The 23,298-nt window shown below is 42.1% G+C and overlaps 2 long non-coding RNA genes across 3 annotated transcripts; one reads left to right on the forward strand and one right to left on the reverse strand.

The window, feature by feature from the left end:
* The first annotated feature begins 986 nt into the window (after positions 1–986).
* Positions 987–18,444, forward strand: LOC139356306 (uncharacterized). Of its 2 annotated transcripts, XR_011607948.1 has the most exons (5): positions 987–1,189; positions 2,789–2,973; positions 4,841–4,982; positions 16,894–17,267; positions 18,013–18,444. It is a non-coding gene; the product is annotated as an uncharacterized lncRNA (long non-coding RNA). The 2 variants fall into 2 exon arrangements; XR_011607947.1 differs by lacking the exon at positions 18,013–18,444 and having other exon boundaries at positions 16,894–17,437.
* Positions 6,126–10,496, reverse strand: LOC139356307 (uncharacterized). Its single transcript, XR_011607949.1, has 3 exons — positions 10,288–10,496; positions 9,486–9,703; positions 6,126–6,458 (listed from the first exon to the last, which is right to left on the reverse strand). It is a non-coding gene; the product is annotated as an uncharacterized lncRNA (long non-coding RNA).
* Positions 18,445–23,298: the final 4,854 nt, after the last annotated feature.

Below are 23,298 nucleotides of genomic sequence, written 5' to 3' on the forward strand. Positions count from 1 at the left end.
TACTCATTGCACCAGCGCAGCTCTCAGGAATTCTACTTTTGCCTTTTTCCTTCCTTTTCAGGATCTAGTTAACCACATTTTGAGTTTGACCATAGAGTGAGTACTGGTCATCTGAAGAGGTGTTCTGGGCTGTTCCTTCCAACATGGATACCTCCCCTCCTGCCTGCTCATATCTGACCAACTGCCTCCTCTTACATTTATTCCTCAAGGAGTTGGGACCCAGACATCTTTTGGGAAATGAGATGGGGGGCATTCTGTAGATACTTTCTGCTAAAAAGGGGTGTTGAGGGTCTTCAGGGTCCCCGCCTTCCTTGCTATCATGGTGACAAGGTTTCAGAGATTGTTGTTGTGTCTCTAAAAGTTTGAACCACAGTGTCCAGTGGAGACATGCAGGGATTTGATTGTCCTCGAGGGTAGGAAAGAGGTTGATAAACCTAGTTAGCAGGTTCAAGAAGCAAGGCCCAGAAAGGAGAAGAAGGAAGGTAGAGGCCAGGGGTCCCAGGAAGGGCAGGAACTGTGAGAGTCAGAACCAGGAGAGCCAACCCTCAGTAATCCTTTCCCAAAGGTGAGAGGCCTGGTTTATGAGACCTCGAATGTGCTCCTGAGTCTGCCCTGGTTTCTTAACCCAGATTGACACTTTTCTTCAAGCACAGACAAATTCCTCCCTGAACTTCAGCCAACATGTCAAGAACTCAGCCACTTTTGAGAACTAAAGCTGCGAGACACTTGACTTTCCACTGCAGCTCTGTTACATGTCAAGCAGTGGTTTCTATCTCTTGAGTCAATTCTAGAGACAGGCTGTGGTAGGTTGAGGAATCTGTGCCAATGCTGGCTCTTCCCATCGTGGCATCTGTGGTGATGCCAAGCCTGATGAGAAAGGGAATTAATTGAATTGTTTGGTGGGGGGCCCAGTGTGAGGTCATAAATAAGGGCAAGGGCCGAGAAGCATCACTGGTCACAATGGGGGTGTTAGGAGTGAGGTAAGCCAGAGAGCATGCTCCAGTCCAGTTTGCAGGGAGACAGAGGTGGGCCTGTGTCCCACATAGAAAATAAAGTTATGTCATAGGTAGACAAGGATGGATACTGAAGGAGGCAGGTCAATTCCAAACATTGATCAATATCCTTGTTGGCTACCTGAGACGCGATATTCTGTCACTAAAGATTCAGCTGCCAAAGGAGCCAGACATAGGTGACTAATTTGAATAGAAGAATGGTTCTTCTTTCCCAAAGGATCATGTGTCCAGTAATGTCAAGGAGAAGAACCTCCCAAAGGGAGTTAAAGATTTGAAATTTTTCCATGACCCAATACTGGCTTGGTAGGGTAAAGAACCTTACTTGAAATTTGGAGTTTTTAGTTTTTAGAGAAAAAAAGTATGAGAGATATTAATAATGATGATGGCTGTGTTGAAGTGTTCAGGGTTAAGAGAACCCACAAAAGTTCCAGAATCTCTGGTAGTAGTGATGCCTAGGGGTGCCTGGCTGATGAGGGTAATGGGGGAGAATAAGGGGGCCTAAAACAGTGCAAGTGGACTTAATCCAGGCTTGAATGTCCACTTTAACTTGTATTAGGTACCATATAACATCTCTTGGAAGGCTTTGTATACAGGGGTCCCAATGATAGGTGAATTTAAATTGGGCTTGAATAGTTGCCTATGCTCGTATCATGGCTGGGGAGCCTGTTCCTGCCCTGGGTGGAAAGAATTCATTTATAACCTCAGGATGAGGCACAGGAAGATTTGGTGAACTTTAGTAGTTGTTGAGCTACTCGTAGAGTCTTTTGTTGTGGTTGTGGGCTGCTGGGGCCTATGAGGGTGATTTTAGCTAGAAGCATTAGTGAGCATAGAGCACTGGGTTGCATGTTCCCAAAGAGAACAGATTAAAGTCAAATCAGGATGTCTCTTGATTAGGGAAACAGAAGCTGTTAACTCAGTGAGTATTAGAGAGAATGCCACCCAGATTATGGCTTTGAGATTTAAATCCAGGTAGTACAGAACAGACCTTTTCTTGGAGAGTGTGTTGGTTCACAGTAGCAAAGACATATTAGTAAACCTACAAGGAGTATTATGACTCATTGTATAACAGGCCAAAGCATTACTAATTTACTTATGTTTATTCTTTTGGCTTTGCTTGAAGAGGAGTTTGAGACCCTGGAGGGGACAAGTGGTCCAGGTGTCCAATGGCACCTCTAGGACTTCCTCTGCCAGAGATGCATCATATAGCTTTACCTTGGAATAGTGGATCCACTTGGTGATCCCTGGCACCATAACTGTGATAGGAGTGGAGAGTAAAACAGTGTAAAGACCTCTCCAAATAAGACTCAGTTGAGAGTCTGGAGTTCCATCCTTCCAAATCTTGATGAGAACTTGAGTACAGGTGGATTTAAAATTTGGTCAGAGTTTTCAGGGTGTGAAATATATTTTGGCCTAGTTTTTGAGCCACCAGCTGAAACTGCGAGAAGGAATTAACATAATTAGAATTGGTAAGGTCAGTATCCAATAGGAAATTGAAGAAAGGGTCTTCCACATAATAACTCAAAATAACTGAGTTGTAAACTAGAGATGGGTATGTTTCTCACCCTTAGTAGAGCAATAGGTAGTTGTTTTGGTTATGGCTTTGAAGTTTCCTGGCATAATTTTTCCAAGATTTGCTTGAGAGATTTGTTAATTCTGTCAACCATTCTGCAGTATTGTGGGTGCCAGGAGGAATTTAGAAAGTAACTGATTCCCAAGGCCTGGGAAACAAGTTGAGTAACCTGTGAAGTGAAGGATGAACTATAATTACTTTGCAGCAACCTGGGGATGCCAAACCAGGGATGACCTCCTTGAGAAGGGCCTATACTACCCCCATTGCTTTTTCCATTCACAAGGAGTAAGCTTATATCCAACCTGTAAATATGTCTACAAAGACCAGAAGATATTTATATCCCTGACAGGCAAGAAGTTGGGTGAAGTCAAGCGGCCAGTCCTCCCCAGGGTAAGTGACCCTCCATTGGACTGGCTGGAAAAGAAAAGGAGGTTTGCTTCCTTGTTTAATGTGCAAAATGTTTAATGTGCACAGGGCACAGGCCCTACAAACTTGTTCTATAGTCTTGGAAATTTTTTTTTTCCCAAAAGAACCATTTGCACATTATTGAAAGTTGTTTCTTGCAAAAGTGGCAAGAGTCATGCAAAGCATAGTTAACTGTCCATTGAACATTTTAAGGTAGATGAAGAACTTCTCCCAATTGATACCAGCTTCCAGAGCCTCATGTCCCAGTGCCCATTCCTATTCCTCTGGTGAGAACAAGGAGCTGATGGCTTTGGATCCTCAGTGGGAGGATTAAAGGAAGCTGAGGATGCTCTGCTGGGAAATTTCCTAAGACATTTATGGGAGAATTATCTGCTGAGGGGTTCATGAGAGCCAAGATGGCAGAGTCCCATCTGCATTTTTGGCAGAGATCCTGGTCTTCTTTTAGAGCCATAATGACCTGGATACAGGGCACCTCTGACCATTTTCCCTGTCACCTGCAAAGTAGGTCCAACTGCAAAATGGTGTTAAAATTAGGGCTACCATTTTCTGGCCAGTCTTCCTAGTCATATAGTTTGTATTGAGGCTATGAAGCATTGCAAAGGAAAACTAATATAGTTTCCTTCAATGTCTGGGGATCAGACTTGTCCTAACTTTTGAGAATGCATCCAAGGGGAAAATCCTACAGTGTGGAGTGTTGAAGGACTCCACACTGTGTGGAGATGGGCAATCTGAAAAACAGAGAGAAGAAAAAACTAGGGGAATGTGAGCATCCTCGCTCTCTGTCCATTCTCATCCATTGTAAAAGGGAGAGAGCACCCTTTCCATCCCTTTCCCACACTAGACCAGGTATCCCTAGTCTGTGAAGAGCTTCAGATATTGTGCACCCTTACTATATGCTCCCAACCAAGCAGTGACCTCTTCCCCTCATTTGGTCTGTGGACCCCCTAGGTCCATAGGTCTTGCATCTAATTATAGATGACTCTGCCCAATTATAATTTTGTAGCCTTCAGTGATAATCCTCTGCATACAGGCAAAGCATGTCAAAGACAGTGGGGAGGGCTAGAAGCAAGAGGGAAGTTGATTGTTAAATCCCTGAGAATTCAGTGGTAAGAACATGGAGAGAAAATTGGGTACTAGATACATCCAAGGAGACCCCTAAACCTAGACCATAGCACCTAAAATTTACCTACATTCCATCTGGAGGTGGAATTAGTGCAGAGGAGGTGGTGACAGGGCATGCAAAAAGCCATTCTATTGGGGCCTACCTGGGAAGAGACAGGGCAAAGGAGGTGGCATTGGCTAGCAAGAGAGATGCCATGATGGCATGGGCAGCAGGAGCAACTGTGAAGACAGGGTGGTGAGTCCCCAGAGGTCAGTTGTGAGAATATGGAAGTAATCAGAAGCCTTAGGTTCTCTGTCAAGAAAAAAGCATTCTGTGCTTGGGGAGCTCTGTTGGGCATTAGGGAAAGTGCTCTAGTTGAACACACAAAGTGGAGATGCTAGGGAGATTGCTCAGCATGCTCAGCATTCTCACAGTCTATGCTGCATAGGAGCAGACATGTGAGAGGAGACAGTGGCGAGCACAGTCCCTACCTCACGACAGGATGGAAGTCACAGCACCAAAAGGTATGGCCAAGCCTGGAGTTCCAGAAAGTGTCCTCAGTTCTTGTCTTTTTGCATGAAAGAATTCAACCAAAACACCAGTTAGTAAATCCAGCAAAACATTTATTGTGCAAGTAACAGTATGCTTTAAGAGAAGAGTGGGCTGACTTGGCTGGGAACAGCCTCAATACATTCTGCATTTGATCTTTTCTCTCACTTTCTTCTTTAGGTTCCTGCCTTTGTTCTTGCCCAGTTCACACCCAGGCTGGTAGACCCTCCCTTACTCTTGGTTAATGTGCATATGCAGAACCCTGTGATCAAGACAAATTCTACCCAATGATGGCATTGCTCATTACCTCCACCCCAGGAAGGTAGTATAGCACTCAAATTTGTACTCATTGTGCCCACACAGCTCTTAAGAATTCCCCTTTTGCCTTTCCCCTTCTTTATCAGATTGTAGTTAACACATTCTGACAGTTCAACCATAGAATGAGTAATTACTGAGCACCTTAAGAGTCGTTCTGCAGTGTTTCCTCCTACATAGCTACCTTTCCTCCTGCCTGTTAATGTCTGACTAACTGGCTACCCTAACAGTTGGATTGAAAAGTTCTTGTTCAGTTGAACCTTGAAAGTTTGAAAGTGTCATGTCCTAGGGACCTGGAACCCTGTGCAGTTTTACATGGAATTCTGAGTAGAAAGAACAGAATGTATTCTGTTTGGTCACATTTGCTATTTAACTACTCCTGATATCATTGCCATCTCAGCCATAAATCATTTGAGTGATGGTAAGATAGACATAAGTGAACTTCACTTTAAGAATTCAAATATTGCTTTAAGTATTTAAAAACCACTGTACAATTGCACAGCAACAGGCACATTTTGCAACAATTGAATTGAAATGCTGTAAGTATAACAGCAATTAAGGATGTAATCATGTAAGAAAAAAGAATGAGTTCATGTCCTTTGTTAGGGACTTGGATGCAGCTGGAAACCGTCATTCTCAGCAAACTATGACAAGGACAAAAAAATCAAACACCGCATGTTCTCACTTACAGGTGAGAATTGAACAATGAGAACACTTGGACACAGGAAGGGGAACATCACACACCGGGACTGTTGCGGGGTAGGGGGTGGGGGGAGGGATAGCATTAGGAGATATACTCAATGTAAATGATGATCTAATGGGTGTAGTACACCAACAAGGCACATGTATGCATATGTAACAAACCTGCACGTTGTGCACATGTACCCTAGAACTTAAAAAAAAAAAAAGAAAGTAAGCCAAAGCATCTCCAAGTATAACTTTGGTTGTTAAGCAATACCAGTACATTTCCACAATCTAACTTAAATGCAATTTTTACAGAAATTTAAAATGTGCTGGTATAGTTACATTTGTTGAGTAAAGTTAAAAAATGAATATCTTTTGACAATTAAAACCCCAGGGACTTAAAAAAAAAAAAAAGCTGTAAGATTTGTTTCCTTCCCTTAGAAACACAGATAATTATGACCTTTATTTAAAATGCATGAGTCAGTTAGACAACTCAATATCTTGCCAAAAATATAGAGAGAACTATATCAGAAGTCTGAAAACCAAAGAAAAAACAATACTATACCTAACTTTTGACAAGTCGTTCTCCATTCTGATATTTGAAGACAATGAGCTTGAAGTAGGAATCATTAAGGTTTCTCTTGGGATATGTATTCTGTTGAGATGTAAATTATCATTAAGATTTCCATTGCATGGTGACTCTAGGAGTGGCCTTGTAGTATGAGAAGTAAATAAAGATCTGCTCCACTCATTTTCTTGAAGAAGTTTGGTACTGACATCTGCTAGAATTTCTTTAGGTCTGTGAAGATTGCAAAAGACAGATACTGAGTATTTTGTTTTTTAACAAATGTGTCTAAATGACTTGCGTTGTTTAAATAGTGACCATGAGTCAATGAAAGATACAACAAACCATGTTTTAACTCTGAAAGTGTATTAGAGCCTATATGCTGTATACAGTTATAATTTTAAAGTTGTTGTAAAGAAGTATATATATTTCTCGAGGATTTCCAACAAATAAGTAATTCAAACAAAGTAGGGAGGGAAGAGCAAAAGCTATTAATGATGTATGGATTAATAAGTCACACTTGTTGCCTTCTGAAATGGCTCTACTTATAAGATTCTTAAAGATACCATTAGAAATATTTGTGTTTAGCCCAGGCACAGTGTCTCATGGCTGTAATCCCAGCACTTTGGGAGGCAGAGTCAGAGGATCACCAGAGGTGGGGAGATTGAGACCAGCTTGATCAACACGGAGAAACCTTGTCTCTACTAAAAATACAAAAATTTGCTGGACTTGGTGGTGCATGCCTGTAATGCCACCTACTCGGGAGGGTGAGGCAGGAGAAACACTTGAACCCTGGAGGCCGAGGATGCGGTGCGCCAAAATCGCGCTATTGCACTACATCCTGGGGAACAAGAGCGACATTCTGCCTCAGAAACAAAAACAAACAAACAAACAAAAAGAAATATTTGTGTTTAGGCCGGGGTCGGTGGCTCACACCTGTAATCCTAGCACTTTGGGAAGCCGAGGCTGGCGGATCATTTGAGATCAGGAGTTTGAGACCAGCCTGCCCAACATGGTGAAACCCCGTCTCTACTAAAAATACAAAAATTAGCCGGGCGCGGTGCTGGGTGCCTGTAATTCCAGCACTCAGGAGGTTGAGGCAGGAGAATCGCTTGAACCTGGGAAGCGGAGGTTGCAGTGACCCGAGATTGTGCCACTGCACTTGAGGCTGGGTGACAGAGCAGAGCAAGACTCCATCTCCAAAAAAAAAAAAAAAAAAAAAAAAAAAAAAAAAAAAAAAGGCCAGCAGTAGTGGTGTGGTGGCTCACCCCTGTACCCAGCACTTTGGGAGGCTGAGGACGGCGGATCAGCTGAGTTCAGGAATTGGAGAGCAGCCTGACCCACATGGCAAGAAACCCCGTCTCCACTAAAAATACAAAACTTAGTGGGGCGTGGTGGTGGACGCTTGTAATCCCAACTACTTGGGAGGCTGAGGCAAGAGAATTGCTTGAATCTGGGAGGAGAAGTTTGGAGTGAGCCGAGATCCCACCATTGCACTCCAGCCTGGGCGACATAGGGAGATTCCATCTCAAAAAACAAAGAAAGAAAGAAAAGAAAAGAAAAAAATACTTGTGTTTCAAGAGTAACTACATGAAATGTTAAAGATGCTAATTCGCTGGACCAGAGTAACCATTGGACTGTGTATAAATATATTAAAACATCATGTCTTACTCCTTAAATATGGACAGTAAAATAAATAAAATGAAGCTTGTATTTAGTAAACCAGTTACAGCAAACAAAAAAACACACTGTCTCTCAAAGACATTTTCTTTCTTTTTTTTTTTTTTTTTGAGATGGAGTCTTGCTCTGTTGCCCAGGCTGGAGTGTAGCGGCCAGATCTCCGCTCATTGCAAGCCCCGCCTCCCGGGTTCACGCCATTCTCCTGCCTCAGCCTCCCGAGTAGCTGGGACTACAGGCGCCCGCCACCTCGCCCGGCTAGTTTTTTTTTGTATTTCTTAGTAGAGACGGGGTTTCACCATGCTAGCCAGGATGGTCTCGATCTCCTGTCCTCGTGATCCGCCCGTCTCGGCCTCCCAAAGCGCTGGGATTACAGGCTTGAGCCACAGCGCCCGGCCCTCAAAGACATTTTCAAACATTTCTATTGAACACTCTTGTACATTTCACCCATTATCTGAGAAAAACTAAGCATTTGGTACCAAGGAATCATTCAGAACAACAACTCTCAGGGGAGAAGGAGACGGCTGAGATCAAAGAGAACTTAATCATCTCCAAAGGCATTTTGCTCCTAAAATCGTGGCCAAGGCATCAGAAGTAGGGCCTGCCCTTTTGGTCTTCCACCCACCGCTTCAGGCTGACCAAGGTGTTATTTTTCACCACTTTATGAATTATATTTCCTTTCAAGCCTGTGTTTACCATTCCCTATTTCACAACTATGCCTTTATGTGGAGTGGAAAAAATGTACAAAATACTTTGTTCCAAGGTGACCTCTAAGGATAATACCAAAGATTGCAATCAAGGAAAGTTAATTTACTGAGTGCCAGAATGTGCAAAGGAGTAGAAGTACCTGACCCTTTTTTCAGTTTAAGTTGTAATCTTATCAAAAATAATTAAACTAATTAATATTTCTATATAGAGGAATGCTGACAAACAATTGTATAACACTATCACTGTCTAAATTATGAAGCTTCAAGATACTTGGCAGAAAAATTAATAGATCAGGTTAACTACATAAGAATATTAAGGGGAAAAGGAACCATATAAAACCAAAAATCAGGCCAGGCATGATGGCTCATGCTTGTAGTCCCAGCACTGTGGGAGGCGAAGGTGGGGAGATCACCTGAGGTCAAGAGTTTGAGACCAGCCTGGCCAACATGGTGATACCCCGTCTCTACTACAAATACAAAACTTAGCTGGGCGTGGCGAGATCATGAAAGGTCATAGTTGGGAGTCTGAGGCCGGAGAATTGCTAGAACTCCGGAGGCACAGTTGCAGTGAGTCCAGATCATGCCACTAACTGCACTCTAGTTTGGGCAACAAAGTGAGAATCCATCTCAAAGAAACAGAAAACAAAAGAAAAACAAACAAACAAAAACCCCCACCAAAAAAAACAGGGGAGTGGTATGAATTGTCCTAGACTAACATTTTAAAAGTAAGTTCATTTACTAACATCATTTTCCAAAATTGTCTAATCTAGTTAGCTTTTGCTTCCCCCAATCTTATGAATCTGTCTCACTAAAAATTATGCTTTTGAGACAAATTAATGATCTTCATTTATTTTCTGTGATTCTGTCTTTGACGTACTTGCTTAATTTATCTGACAGAGATTCTCTAGCTTTTAATTCTTCTAGATGCAGTTTCTTATATGGTTCCAATTCTGCTGTAGTATAATCTGCTTGTGAAGTGTTTGCTTTGTAGAGTTGGAATTCCAGATTTCCAATTATAAGTTCCATCTGACTTTACATGGAAGCAATGTTTTCTTCTGGTAACCACTGTAGCTCTTCTTGAGATGTTTCTTGTGTCTAAAACAAATTAAAAGGGTACATAAAAAATTATAGCCTGAATAACTATCGTATATTTGTTTCTTTTTGTTTTGGGTCAGTGATCTAGAGAGCATTTTTAACTATATGAAAAAAGAATCTCAAGTTTAATATATTTATTGTCAGTATCAGCTAAGTTAATAATTTAATCTGAATTATAAACAAATGAAATCATACTTATGGTAGTACTCATGAAATGTAACACTCCAAAGAATAACAGAATCAATTTAAATTCTAAAAAGTTGAACAATATAACTTAAGAATATTTTAAGAGTGTAGTATAATTTTTAAATCACATTTTTCTTTCTCTATTAGTCTTGTTTTATGCCAACTGATTTTAGTAATCAAATGATTCACTAATGAGAATCATTATTATGGAAGATCAATTTAGTTACAGTAATGGTGGCAAGTGAAATATTTAGAGAGAGAAACAGATATCACCTTCCTTCTAGAAATCTACCAAACAACTTGCTATAAGAGAAGTAGAGGAAACACATACAATGTTTATATCCAAACTATAATTTGCAGTGAAATGAATGAAGGCACATTATGGATAATAAACTAACCTGTAAAAATAGATTGACTTTTTCTAATTGTTCTATTATCTCCTGCCTTGCTCTTCTTCAACCTCCTGTTTATGGTGTTCCAATAGACCACGTTCTAACATATTCATTTCCATGTGACTTTTGAGGTTCACTAGTTCTTCTTCCAACCTCTCCTGATCCATCTGTAGTGTTTCACATTTATTTTGTATCATTTTCATATATAATGCCTGTTGAAGAACTTCAATCTCTCCATCCACATGTCGATGTTCTGAAGATGCAATTTCCACTGCCTCTATAGGATCAAACAATAAGGTTTGGTAATGAAGAAGGAAGACTGAGAATAGTCTAACATAAAAGTAGTAATTTTTAGTTGTAATAAAGTTCAGACACAGAGCCAAACCATATCAAAATGTAAATTACACTTTTAGCTGGGGGACAAGATGGTCAACCAGATGCAGTCAGGAAACACCTCTTCCACAGAGAGAAAACAAAATATTAAGTAAATCGTCACACTTTGAACAGATCTTTGGGAAAAAAAGAAACACATGAAGTCAATAGAGCGGCAATACAGACACTGAGTTTGAAGAGGGAGGAAGCTAGGAAGCCAGACGGAGTCACCAGACACCAGGACCAGCTCTTGGTCCAGAACGGGACCTAAGGAAGGAGAGAGTGAAGGAACTATGGGTCACACACGCTTGCCATGGACCTCTAAGATCCTAGCTACAAGAGATCCCATGATCCACACAGACATTTGAACTGGCAGAGGGCACTGCCAGGAGAGTAGGGAGAGGCGGAGCTCAAACATGCATGGAGCCCAAAAGGTTTCATGCATGAGGCAGCTGTAGCAAAATACAGGAATAGGCACCCATTCCTCAAGGCTCTCCACCTTTCTCTGCATGACTCTAGTCCCTGCTGACAGCTGGACCAGGAGAGAGCAGGGCTGCCTTTCCTGAGGGTCTGAAGTGCATCTGATCTGTACAGCCCCTTTTCTGCTGGGCCCTTCCCCAGTTGATGCCTGGTTGCTCCCTCAAGGGTGTACACATAGCACAGCCTCCACTGTACCACCTGAGTGTTTTTCTGGCGGACCAAAAGCAGTTTTCCTGCTCCAGCACAGCTTATCCCTGAGGTACAAGAGGATACAGCTACAAGACCTGTCCCAGCTTCCCAGAGTTTGAGCACAGTTAAGGGGTATTGAGCTCATAACTGTGGCCCAAGCTCAAGTTGGGGTGGCGATCCTACTCTAAGAATACTGAGAAGAGTGAGGCACAGGAAAAAACGAATAACTCCATCAAAAAGTGGAGAAAGGATATGAACAGACACTTCTCAAAAGAAGACATTTATGCAGCCAACAGACACATGAAAAAATGCTCATCATCACTTGAATCAGAGAAATGCAAATCAAAACCACAATGAGATATCATCTCACACCAGTTAGAATGGCGATCATTAAAAAGTCAGGAAACAACAGGTGTTGGAGAGAGTGTGGAGAAATAGGAACACTTTTACACTGTTGGTGGGACTGTAAACTGGTTCAACCATTGTAGAAGACAGTGTGGCAATTCCTCAAGGATCTAGGACTAGAAATACCATTTGACCCAGCCATCCCATTACTGGGTATATACCCAAAGGATTATAAATCATGCTGCTATAAAGACACATGCACATGTATGTTTATTACGGCACTATTCACAATAGCAAAGACTTGGAACCAACCCAAATGTCCATCAACGACAGACTGGATTAAGAAAATGTGGCACATATACACCATGGAATACTATGCAGCCATAAAAAAGGATGAGTTTGTGTCCTTTGTAGGGACATGGATGCAGCTGGAAAGCATCATTCTCAGCAAACTATAGCGAGAACAGAAAACCAAACACTGCGTGTTCTCACTCATAGGTGGGACTTGAACAATGAGATCACTTGGACACAGAAAGGAAAATATCACACACCAGGGCCTATTGTGGGGTAGGGGGAGGGGAGAGGGATAGCATTAGGAAACATACCTAATGTAAATGACTATTTAATGGGTGCAGCACCCCAACATGGCACATGTATACATATGTAACAAACCTACATGTTGTGCACATGTATCCTAGAACATAAAGTATAATTAAAAAAAAAAAAAACACACATCTTGGCTGGAATACCATAAGCAGTGAGTTTTATCTCAACAACAGTAGAAAAGCAAGCAGATACAGAGTAAGCAGGAAAAAAATAGAGAATTTAGAGGACTCCATATGTTAACTCTATAGTTGTGAGTTTTTAAAATAATAACCATTTAAGCCCTAAATTTTCCTGATGTAATTTTGCCTTTTTATTTTAAAATGTCCAAAAGAAGCATCATACTATGTAGCCATGAGGAGTCCAAGAAACCTAGCATATCTGAATGTTGGAGAATCCTATTCTGTTTCTTATTAATATCTAGAGAGCAAAGGAAATTCTATAAATCTTGTAAGAAAATGCCAGGAGGCTAGCCCAGTGTTTTAGATAGTGGCAACTAAGCTAGTGTCACTTTTTAGAAACAAGTAAGGGGGAAACGTCAAACAAATTCAAAGGAGCCCAAGATAAAAACGTTCATATAAAATATAACCTTGCTGTGTAAATCAAACAAAATATAAAACTATGTGTGCAAACTAGAAAATAAAAGCTTCACAAACAGAAGGTAAGTTCTGTAGAAACCAAGAGTACACAATCCAGAAAGATGTTTGTCTTTATAGCAGAAAGGACTTACCAGAAATGACAAAAAAGCTTTCATTGTTCTAGGAGGGATATATGGTCTTTTATTAAAGGAGCCTTATTCAAACCAGACCTCAACATACCAAAAATCATGTATCAAATAACTGAGGTTTAAACTGAAAAAAGACTCACCAGGGCAGAAAGGGTGACTTATAGAAGCAGAGCGCTAAAGGGTATAAAGTGAAGACTGCATGCATGCTCCAAGAATCACCAATTCCTTCCAATTGTAAACTTTGCAGGTCCCATTTATGACACCATATGTGTAAACCTAAACAGCAAACAAAGAGTCTCTCAAGTAAAAAATATTTACTTGGAATAAATTATTGTAATGAGAATGTAAATGTCATAGTAAACCATGTGCATATTAATAGAGGTAAAGAAGAACAAAATTTTTAATGTGGAGGATTGCAAAGTTGTTTTTGAATTAATTATTCTTGGCTGCAAAGATCAGTAACAAGGGTGATGAGTCTGAGGTTAGACCAGCAGTTTCTGGGCCTGTGTCACTGCAGGTGTCTTTTCTGTGTAAGGCTGCAATGGCCTTTGTGCAAGGTTGCGGTTTTTTAAGTCTTTTCTGATAGTTTTTGTTATCAGACATATAAACATGACAGTCCTCTAGTGATGGCCTTCTTGGGTCTATTTGCCCAGGTTTTCTTTCTTTTTTTTTTCTTTTTTCTTTTTTTTTTTTTTTTGAGGTGGAGTCTCGCTCTGTCGCCCAGGCTGGAGTGCACTGGCCGGATCTCCGCTCACTGCAAGCTCCGCCTCCCGGGTTTACGCCATTCTCCTGCCTCAGCCTCCGGAGTAGCTGGGACTACAGGCGCCCGCCACCTCGCCTGGCTAGTTTCTTGTATTTTTTTAGTAGAGACGGGGTTTCACTGTGTTAGCCAGGATGGTCTCGATCTCCTGACCTCGTGATCCGCCCGTCTCGGCCTCTCAAAGTGCTGGGATTACAGGCTTGAGCCACCGCGCCCGGCCTGCCCAGGTTTTCTTAGTCTTAGTGAGACCATTTTGATTCTGATAACTTCCAGAGGGGTAAGGTGTACACGAGAGCAACATACCTTTTGTTTAATTTTGCTGTCAATGTTAAAGTTTTCTAATACAGAGTATATTAAGAAAAAGAAGGAAATATAATTAACCAATATTTATATTTAAATTTAAAGATTACCCTGGCCTTTATTGGGAACCTGATAAGATCTGATTTATTTCAGCATGAGTGTGCATAAATGTTACATTAGATAGGGTTTCTGTGCAATGTGAATATTGTAAGATTGTTCATTTTGTTAATTTGATCATTTTAAAACTATATTAAATGAAAATAAAACATATAGAATATTTTAGCTTTAATCCCCATCAGAGACAAACAAACAAAAACATAAACAATGTAATCCATTTAAATTTAGCCATTAATATAAATTGAATTTTATCCTGCTAATAAAACAATAATTTACAATTCAAACTTTATGCATTAAGTCAAAAAATTAAAGAAGGAAAAATTACAACATTAGATCCTAGAATAAAGTATTTGATGATTACACATGCAAAATAGCATAATTTAAAAGTTCTTAGTAAAAAAGGAAAATTCTGCAAATATACTAATCAAGAAAAAACATTAGAAGTATTTCAATAAAGGTAAAGTTAAAAGATGGAGGGGACTGAGCTCTCACAATTCACCACTGTGTGAGATGGCTGAGTAGGAACCAAAACAAGGAAGAGAAGAAAAACAGGAAAGAAGCTGATTCAAAGAATCTGAATTGTAGCTGTTCACAGATGACATGGATGTAAACTAGAAAAGGAAGAAAATCTATTTTAACATTCAGAACATGAACTGTTAGAAACACAACATCCAGAAAATTGGGTAAATGCATGGTCAACATACTACTCTTCAGTAGTAATAATGGATGAACAACAGGAATAACAACAGCATAACACAGACAATCAACGTCTATCTTGATTATCAAATGTACCAAAGTACACATTTACAAGACATGTCTAGGCCTGCAAAAACTCATAAAACTTTACTGAATGACACACACACACAAAAACATGTTTTAAGACAAATCAAATCCTTGGATCAGAAAGGTAGTAAAATAAAGATCTTTACGACACAAATTTAGTGTACTTTAAACCTGAAGTCAACATATTTCAAAAAAAGTCTCTTATGTATTAATCAAGAGACAAAATTATAGTAAAAGGAAACAAAATGGAGGGCTTGTCAAGTTTGATAGAAACTTATATGTATAATATAGTTTGGCTATGCCCCCACGCAAATCTCACCTTGCATTGTAATAATCCCCATGTGTCATGGGCGAGGCTAGGTAGAGATAATTAAATCATGGGAGTGGTTCCCCTATACTGTTCTCGTGGGAGTGAATAAGTCTCATGAGATCTGACACTTTTATAAATGGGATTCCCCTTGCAAAAGCTCTCTTGCTTGTCATCATATAAGACATGACTTTGCTCCTCATTTGCCTTCAGCCATGATTGCCAGGGCCACCCAGTCATGGGAAACTGTGAGTCAATTAAACCTCTTTCCCTGATAAATTACCCACTCTCGGATATGTCTTTATTAGCAGTGTGAGAACAGACTAATACGATGTATTTTCTTAAACTTCTAAATGAATCAAATACAAAACACATACCAAACAATATTGAAATAAAATGACCTTAATACTACTTAAAACAAAATAAACAATGACTCAAAAAATGACCCAAAAATGAAAATAAACTTCACACATAGAATGCCAGGCTTACATATAGTCAAATAAGTAGGAATCCAAAAGAAAACATGTTATTTTCACAACTTAAACGTAATTATCCTGTATGTAAAAGAGTGTGTAATTATCCTGGTATGGTGGCACATGCCTGTGGTTCCAGCTACTCAGGATGCTGAGGTGGGAGAATCACTTGAGCCCAAGAGGTTGAGGCTACAGTGAACTATGTTGATATCACTGTACTCCAGCCTGGGTAACAGAGTGAGACCTTAGATCAAAAAACAAAGAAAATAAAAATAAAAGAGTGTCTTACTAGGTATCGGTTAAAGCAGGAGGGAAAGCACACATCTTTGGTGGGAGAGACTATCTTTGCAGCTTTGTGAAAGGGATCTTTCCAGAATGTATCAAAAATTTGGCCCCACACTCACACTTCAAGTTGCCCAACCCAGAAAAAACCTGATGTCTGCCATGACATCATCACGGCCCACAGAATCCACAGTCACATAATTTATAATAGTAAAAATTGTATAGTACCCATATGTCCTAACTAAGAAAATACTCCAAGACAGAGCTTAAAAGCAAATATTTTAATATGTAGTACCATGATGACAGTGGCTCCCGGTTGACACAATGATTGGTAGTGGAGGATGTGACAAGGAAGGGTGTTTTACTCCTTAGTATCAAAGCTGTGTCATTGTTAATAATTTTACCACAAAATAAATATATATATTATTTACAAGAAAAATAATATTTAATAACCAGAATTTTGCTTCAACCTCTGGATGGCTAAGAAAGTTGTCTGCTTCAATGTCTCAGCAGAATTTTAAATTTCTTTAACCTATAACAAAAGATGAATGAGAGTACCTCCATGAACAAGATTTCATTGAGATGGATGTGCTGTCAATGATTTAAACAACTTGCTAGCATTAGATATTTAGGTTGATTCAACTTTTTTAAAGCAATGATAGAAAAAAACACCCTTTATTACCTAAATGTAGTGGAACCTTTATTTTTCACTAGTATCAGGTTTTGAATATTCTTTTCCATTGTATTTCTAAAATTGTAATTACTAGTTTAAAGTCAAAAGTATACTGATTCACTCGGTTTAGCTTCAAGTTCATTGCAGCATTAGGCAGAGCAGTTTCCTTTTCAAAAATCTTCCTTGTCCTGAATTTTCCAGCTCTACCTGCCATTAATACAGCACTGATGTGTGCTGTTTCTTTAATCCTGGACCACAAAGAGCAGACAGTGTATCCAGATGTGGACTCTGAACAATTGCTGCAGCCCAACCCCACTGACCACACAGGATCTGCTCTTCGTTGCCACCGTAGGTCTGGGGTGGAGCCCTGCCAAGGATGATGCCCCAAACAGAAGCTCTTCACAGCTTTCATTTCACTGGGAGGCTGTGACAAGGAGATGGGAGAGGGCTGAAGCCAGGCCCTCGGTAAATGTGAGCAAATGTGTGAGGCAGGACACTGCAGAGTCGGAGAAGATGAGCAAGTCCTAAACACAGCACTGCAGGATGGAGACAGACCCGTGATTCTATAAGGAAAGGTGCCATTTCTGACGCTTCCTCCTTTTCTCTTCCTCCAGGGTACTTTCTTAGGTACAATCAGTATTGACAAATCGGTCCTGAGTGCTGAGAATATTTATTTTAGGGCTTCAAATCAACACACCCCTTCCTGTGCCAAAAGGGAAGGAACTCAGCATGTGGGAAGGATGGTCCTATGCTGTTCACTGGGACAGGAGAATGTGGGAACAAGAAACTCCAATGTAAGACAACAGGAGCGCTGTTTCTATTGCTGTCCTCAGGACACCCTCCTTCCTAGTGAAGCCCATACATTAGGTGCCTGCCTTGGGTATGTGGCTGCACTGACCCTCCACTTCAGGTCACAAACCTGCAGGTCCTGCCAGCCCCTGGTGAGCGTAGCATCACCAGGGGAGGCTGAGTAGAGCTTTTCCTTGCTCCTGGTCCTCAGCTTCCCAGTCTCTCTTCCATTACCGAGCCTTAACCCCAAACTGCATTCTGCCTCCTTCTCCAACCTCCCTTCCCAGAGCCAGTGCCCCCTCATCATTGCACAGTCAGTGAATGAGTAAGTAAATATGTGAATAAACAAATTTCCTTCATGCACATGTAAGGAAGTCTAGGAATCAGGATACAGGCAGGGTGGAATACGGAGAAAGTGTTCTGGATGACTTTGTATTAAATACACGAGTTTGGAAGTGTCAGCCACAGACATCCCATGCACAGATGGCTATGCCTCTCTAGCAAAGCACCTCTGTGCTGCTTTCTCTGCAGGACACACTCTCCCTGGTGAAGTCCACAGCAACATCCTTGAAGGACACTGGTTCCTGGACAGATGGTGGGCATTCTTATTCAGCCTGCACCATCTCTGGCAATGTCCACAGAAAATGGTCAAGGACTATCTCCCTTTCCACTGGGAAAAGGTAGCTGTGTATATTAAAAGGTCAAAATCTGCTTGGGGCCCAGTCAAATATTCTCCAGGCTGACTTGGCATATGTCTTTTAGATACATTCACAGAGATGAATACACTCTAAATACATGATAAATTTTACCATGAGGACATGACATAAGGTGTGGTGTAAATATCCTGACCATTCTACAATGAGATGCTAAAGGTGACTACTGACTGCTGATTCTAAAATACTTGAAAATCTATAAGTAAACTCTGATCAAAGGTATTTTAATTAAATCTGTGAACTAACCACATGCAAGCAATTATGTCATGAATCTTATTAATTGTGACTATGGACAAATGATTCCCCAATCTGAAACTCACAATTCTCATCTGCGAAATTATTTAAGAATCATTTTAGTGTGATTAAATGTTTTAAATGAACCAATAGAGAAAGTGCTTTTGTTTTGTTTTGTTTGTTTTGTTTTGTTCTTGAGACGGAGTCTCATTCTGTTGCCCAGGCTAAAGTGCAGTGGCATGATCTCAGCTCACTGCAACCTCCACTTCCTGGGTTCAAGCAATCCTCCTGCCTCAGTTTCCTGAGTAGCTGGGATTACAGGTTCCTGCCACGACACCCAGCTAATTTTTTGTATTTTTAGTAGAGATGGGGTTTCAGTATCTTGGCCAGGCTGGTCTTGAACTCGTGACCTCGTGATCCACCCACCTCGGCCTCCCAAAGTATTGGGATTACAGGCGTGAGCCACTGCACCTGGCCTGAAATTGTTTCTTATATAACAAAATGCAATACATAAATGCTACAGGTATATTATTCGTTAAAATATTATTGACCTTTGGTGCAATGTCCGTCGTTCTGCATGACTGATCAGACTTTATACAGAACCTGGAGTCAGCACTTGCTGCCTCTCTCATCTGACCAGAGATCAGGTGTCATTACCAAATGTGAGGTCAGACAGGTTTAGCTTCACAAGCCTGTGGTACCTGGGACTGCTGTGCTGAAGGATGGTCCTGGCCTGGCCCTTCCTATAGGATGAAGTCTCCCTTTCCCTCCTGTTTACTCTGGATCCTCACAACTTTCACTATGATTATCTCTTCTATAGCCTCCTGTCTCTCTGCTCATAGAGTAATAGAAGCCTTTCAGTGAGTTCAGCTCTCTCCAGTCTTTCAAACATGGCCACAGTTTTCTAAAATTTACCTTCCTCGAACTGTCCCCCTAGATGCACCAGAGATGCATCTGTGCCATTCAGAGCAGAAAAGGCAGATTCCTAGTCTCCTGCCCGCCAGAACAGGATGGTTAGAGCTCACTCTGTAGTGATTATTGGGTGCCTCCTGCTGGAACCCCCACTGAAGCACTGAAATTCTCAATGTCCTGCTTTATCTGCTGTGTTGGCTGGGGCATGCCTTGGATCCATGAAAACATAAAGTGAAGAAAGTATTCTTCAATTCCTTGTCACTCTTTTTTCACTCATCATTAGTTATCAAATTTAGTGCCCAGCCAAGAAAACAGAGACCAAGAGAGACTGTGGAAAGACCATGGTGTACCAAGACATCTATCTTACAGACGCAGCTTCTCACAGGGCGTTTGGAAACTTCCAGCCAGTCTGTATCCCAAATAGGCACAAGAGGAACCACCTCAGTCAATTTGGAGACTCCAGGAGCACACACTACAAATAAATATGAGCGCAGAAGATTTGATGGAGAAGGTGGTAGGAGGTAGATAGTTTCCATACGCAGAGCTACATCACTCAAATCCTATGAAAGGAGAGAACGGGCAGAAGGAAAACTATGGAGAGGAGATATCAGCAAACCTTGAGGCCTAAATGGTAAACAGTCCCGGCTCCGTCATCTGTGCCCACTTCCCAGCAGGTCTAAGTGGAGTGAGCAAAGCTCATGGCAAGAGAATTCAGCCCTGGAGACCTGGAAAGAAGTGGACAGGGCTTTCCTCTCCCTCTCTTTTGTATATGAATACAAGGGCTGTTTCTGCTCCCTTCCCCAAGAGAAATTTATCTTCCAAAACTTAAAGCCATTTAAGGCTAAATATTTAATATGAAAAACCCTTAAAGATGGAGACAGGAGAGTCAGCTCCAGGAAAATCAGAAGGATGCTTTGGGAAATAATCTTTAATTGAGGGAAGAGTGAAGCAAGATGGTGAAATAGGACCCTCCAGAAATCATCTCCTCCACAGAAAAATAAAATTGAACAACTAAGCACAGAAATACCTTCACAAGAGCTAAGGCAACCAGGTGAGAGATCAGAGTACCTGATTTTAGCACAGCAATAAGAAAAGAGGCTTAGAATATGGAGGAAAGACAATATTCCATTGCTAATCTCCCCCTTTCCCCAACTCCAAGCAGTGCAGCTCAGGGACATGGCTGACTTGAGGAAGGAAAGTGATGAGAGTGAAGAGTTTTGACTTGAAGGCCAGTGCTGGGCCCATCACAGTAAAATGCAGTGCCAGGGAGAACCCTACAGTCCTGACCCCAGACCAGGACCCATGGACAAAGTCCCTAGACTCCCCCCAGCACCTGGTGGAAAACTGCAGCCCCAACAGGACAGTCTCAGGTTCTGGTTTGTATCACTGCTGGCCTTCTCCAGTGGCATTGGGCGATGAGTAAACTTGAGCAGCAGGCGGAGCATATCAGCACTGGTCTGGGACATGCTCCAGGTTTTTTTCTGGTTCCAATTTCCATGAGCTTTGGGCATTGCCCAGCTAAGCCTTGGTGACCAAGGGACTGCCCCCACCATTCCTCAGCAGCACAATACTGGAAGTGACTATCTACTAGGGAAAAGGAGAGGAACATGAGCTCAAGGCTTTGCCTGGCAACCCAGTGCCAGGCTGGCCATGGTGAAATCCAACACTAGGCAAAACCCAGTGGCCTTGACTCCAGGCTGGTGCCTGTGGACAGAGCTGCTGGACCCGCCACAGTGCCAGATAGAGACCCACAGCCTCGGTAAGACAGTCTTGTTTCCCAGCCCACATCACCACTGACGCTCTGCAGCAGCCTTGAGACACACATAAACCTCAGTGGCAGGCAGTTGTAGCAGTGTGGGCCTTGGGCATCACTCTGTGCTGTGCTGGTCTCTGGCTGTGGGCTTTGGGTGTGACTCAGCATTACAGCAGCTGTGGTAGCCATGAGACTGCCAGTCTCATCATTCCCCTACCCCAGGAAGCACAGCACAGACAGAGGCAGTGTCTGCTTAAAGGAAGGAGAGGGAAGCAGGCACATGTTGCCATGAAGCCCAGTGCTGGGCCTCACACTGGGCAGAGCACTAAAGTGCCTGACCCCAACCAGAGGACCATAAACAGAATCTCTGGACCTGTCCCAGTCCCATCAGGAAACTTGCAAAGCCAGTGGGTTGGAGTAGCCACTTCAAGCCCTCTTCTAGTCCTTTCCGGCCAGAACAACACAGCAACTTTGAACATGTGCAAACCTAGGCTTAGAGCGCCCTCTAATGCTGAAAAGAAGCAGTGACCATAGGAGAACACAAGAACCAACCTGCTTAGAATCTGTGAAAGAATAAGCACAAAGCCAGACTGCTGAGGCTGTAATAAATACCTAATCATGTAATGTGCTTATTTGATGCCCACAAGCATCAAATACATTCATAAAACCATGACTTGAAAGCTAAAGCACCAGAGATTGACACTAAAGTGATGAAGATGTGTGGTCTCATAGTCAAAGACCTTGAAACATGTGTTTTAAGAAAACACCAAAGAATATCAGTAAAACACAGAGAAACAACTTGAGAGTTTAAAAAGTATTTTTGCGGGGGGGCGGAGCAAGATGGCTGAATAGGAACAGCTCCAGTCTCCAACCTCCAGTGCGAGCGACACAGAAGACCGGTGATTTCTGCATTTTCAACTGAGGTACTGGGTTCATCTCACTAGGGAGTGCTGGACAATCGGTGCTGGTCAGCTGCTGCAGCCCAACCAGCGAGAGCTGAAGCAGGGCGAGGCATCGCCTCACTTGGGAAGCGCAAGGGGAAAGGGAATCCCTTTTCCTAGCCAGGGGAACTGAGACACACAACACCTGGAAAATCGGGTAACTCCCACCCCAATACTGCACTTTAAGCAAACAGGCACACCAGGAGATTATATCCCACACCTAGCCGGGAGGGTCCCATGCTCACGGAGCCTCCTTCATTGCTAGCACAGCAGTCTGCGATCTCGAGGCAAGGCAACAGCGAGGCTGGGGGAGGGGCGCCCATCATTGCTGAGGCTTAAGTAGGTACATTGAGCCGCTGGGAAGCTCGAACTGGGTGGAGCTCACAGCAGCTCAAGGAAACCTGCCTGTCTCTGTAGACTCCACCTCTGGGGATAGGGCACAGTAAACAACAACAAAAGCAGCAGAAACCTCTGCAGATGCAAACGACTCTGTCTGACAGCTTTGAAGAGAGCAGTGGATCTCCCAACACGGAGGTTGAGATCTGAGAAGGGACAGACTGCCTGCTCGAGTGGGTCCCTGACCCCTGAGTAGCCTAACTGGGAGACATCCCCCACTAGGGGCAGTCTGACACCCCACACCTCACAGGGTGGAGTACACCCCTGAGAGAAAGCCTCCAAAGCAAGAATCAGACAGGTACACTCCCTGTTCAGTAATATTCTATCTTCTGCAGCCTCTGCTGCTGACACCCAGGCAAACACGGTCTGGAGTGGACCTCAAGCAATCTCCAACAGACCTACAGCTGAGGGTCCTGACTGTTAGGAGGAAAACTATCAAACAGGAAGGACACCTACACCAAAACCCCATCAGTACGTCACCATCATCATCAAAGACCAGAGGCAGATAAAACCACAAAGATGGGGAAAAAGCAGGGCAGAAAAGCTGGAAATTCGAAAAATAAGAGTGCATCTCCCCCGGCAAAGGAGCGCAGCTCATCGCCAGCAATGGATCAAAGCTTGACGGAGAATGACTTTGACGAGATGAGAGAAGAAGGCTTCAGTCCATCAAACTTCTCAGAGCTAAAGGAGGAATTACGTACCCAGCGCAAAGAAACTAAAAATCTTGAAAAAAAAGTGGAAGAATTGATGGCTAGAGTAATTAATGCAGAGAAGGTCATAAACGAAATGAAAGAGATGAAAACCATGACACGAGAAATACGTGACAAATGCACAAGCTTCAGTAACCGACTCGATCAACTGGAAGAAA

Source organism: Macaca nemestrina, chromosome 9, assembly GCF_043159975.1.
Source record: "Macaca nemestrina isolate mMacNem1 chromosome 9, mMacNem.hap1, whole genome shotgun sequence".
Classification (NCBI taxonomy): Eukaryota; Metazoa; Chordata; class Mammalia; order Primates; family Cercopithecidae; genus Macaca; species Macaca nemestrina.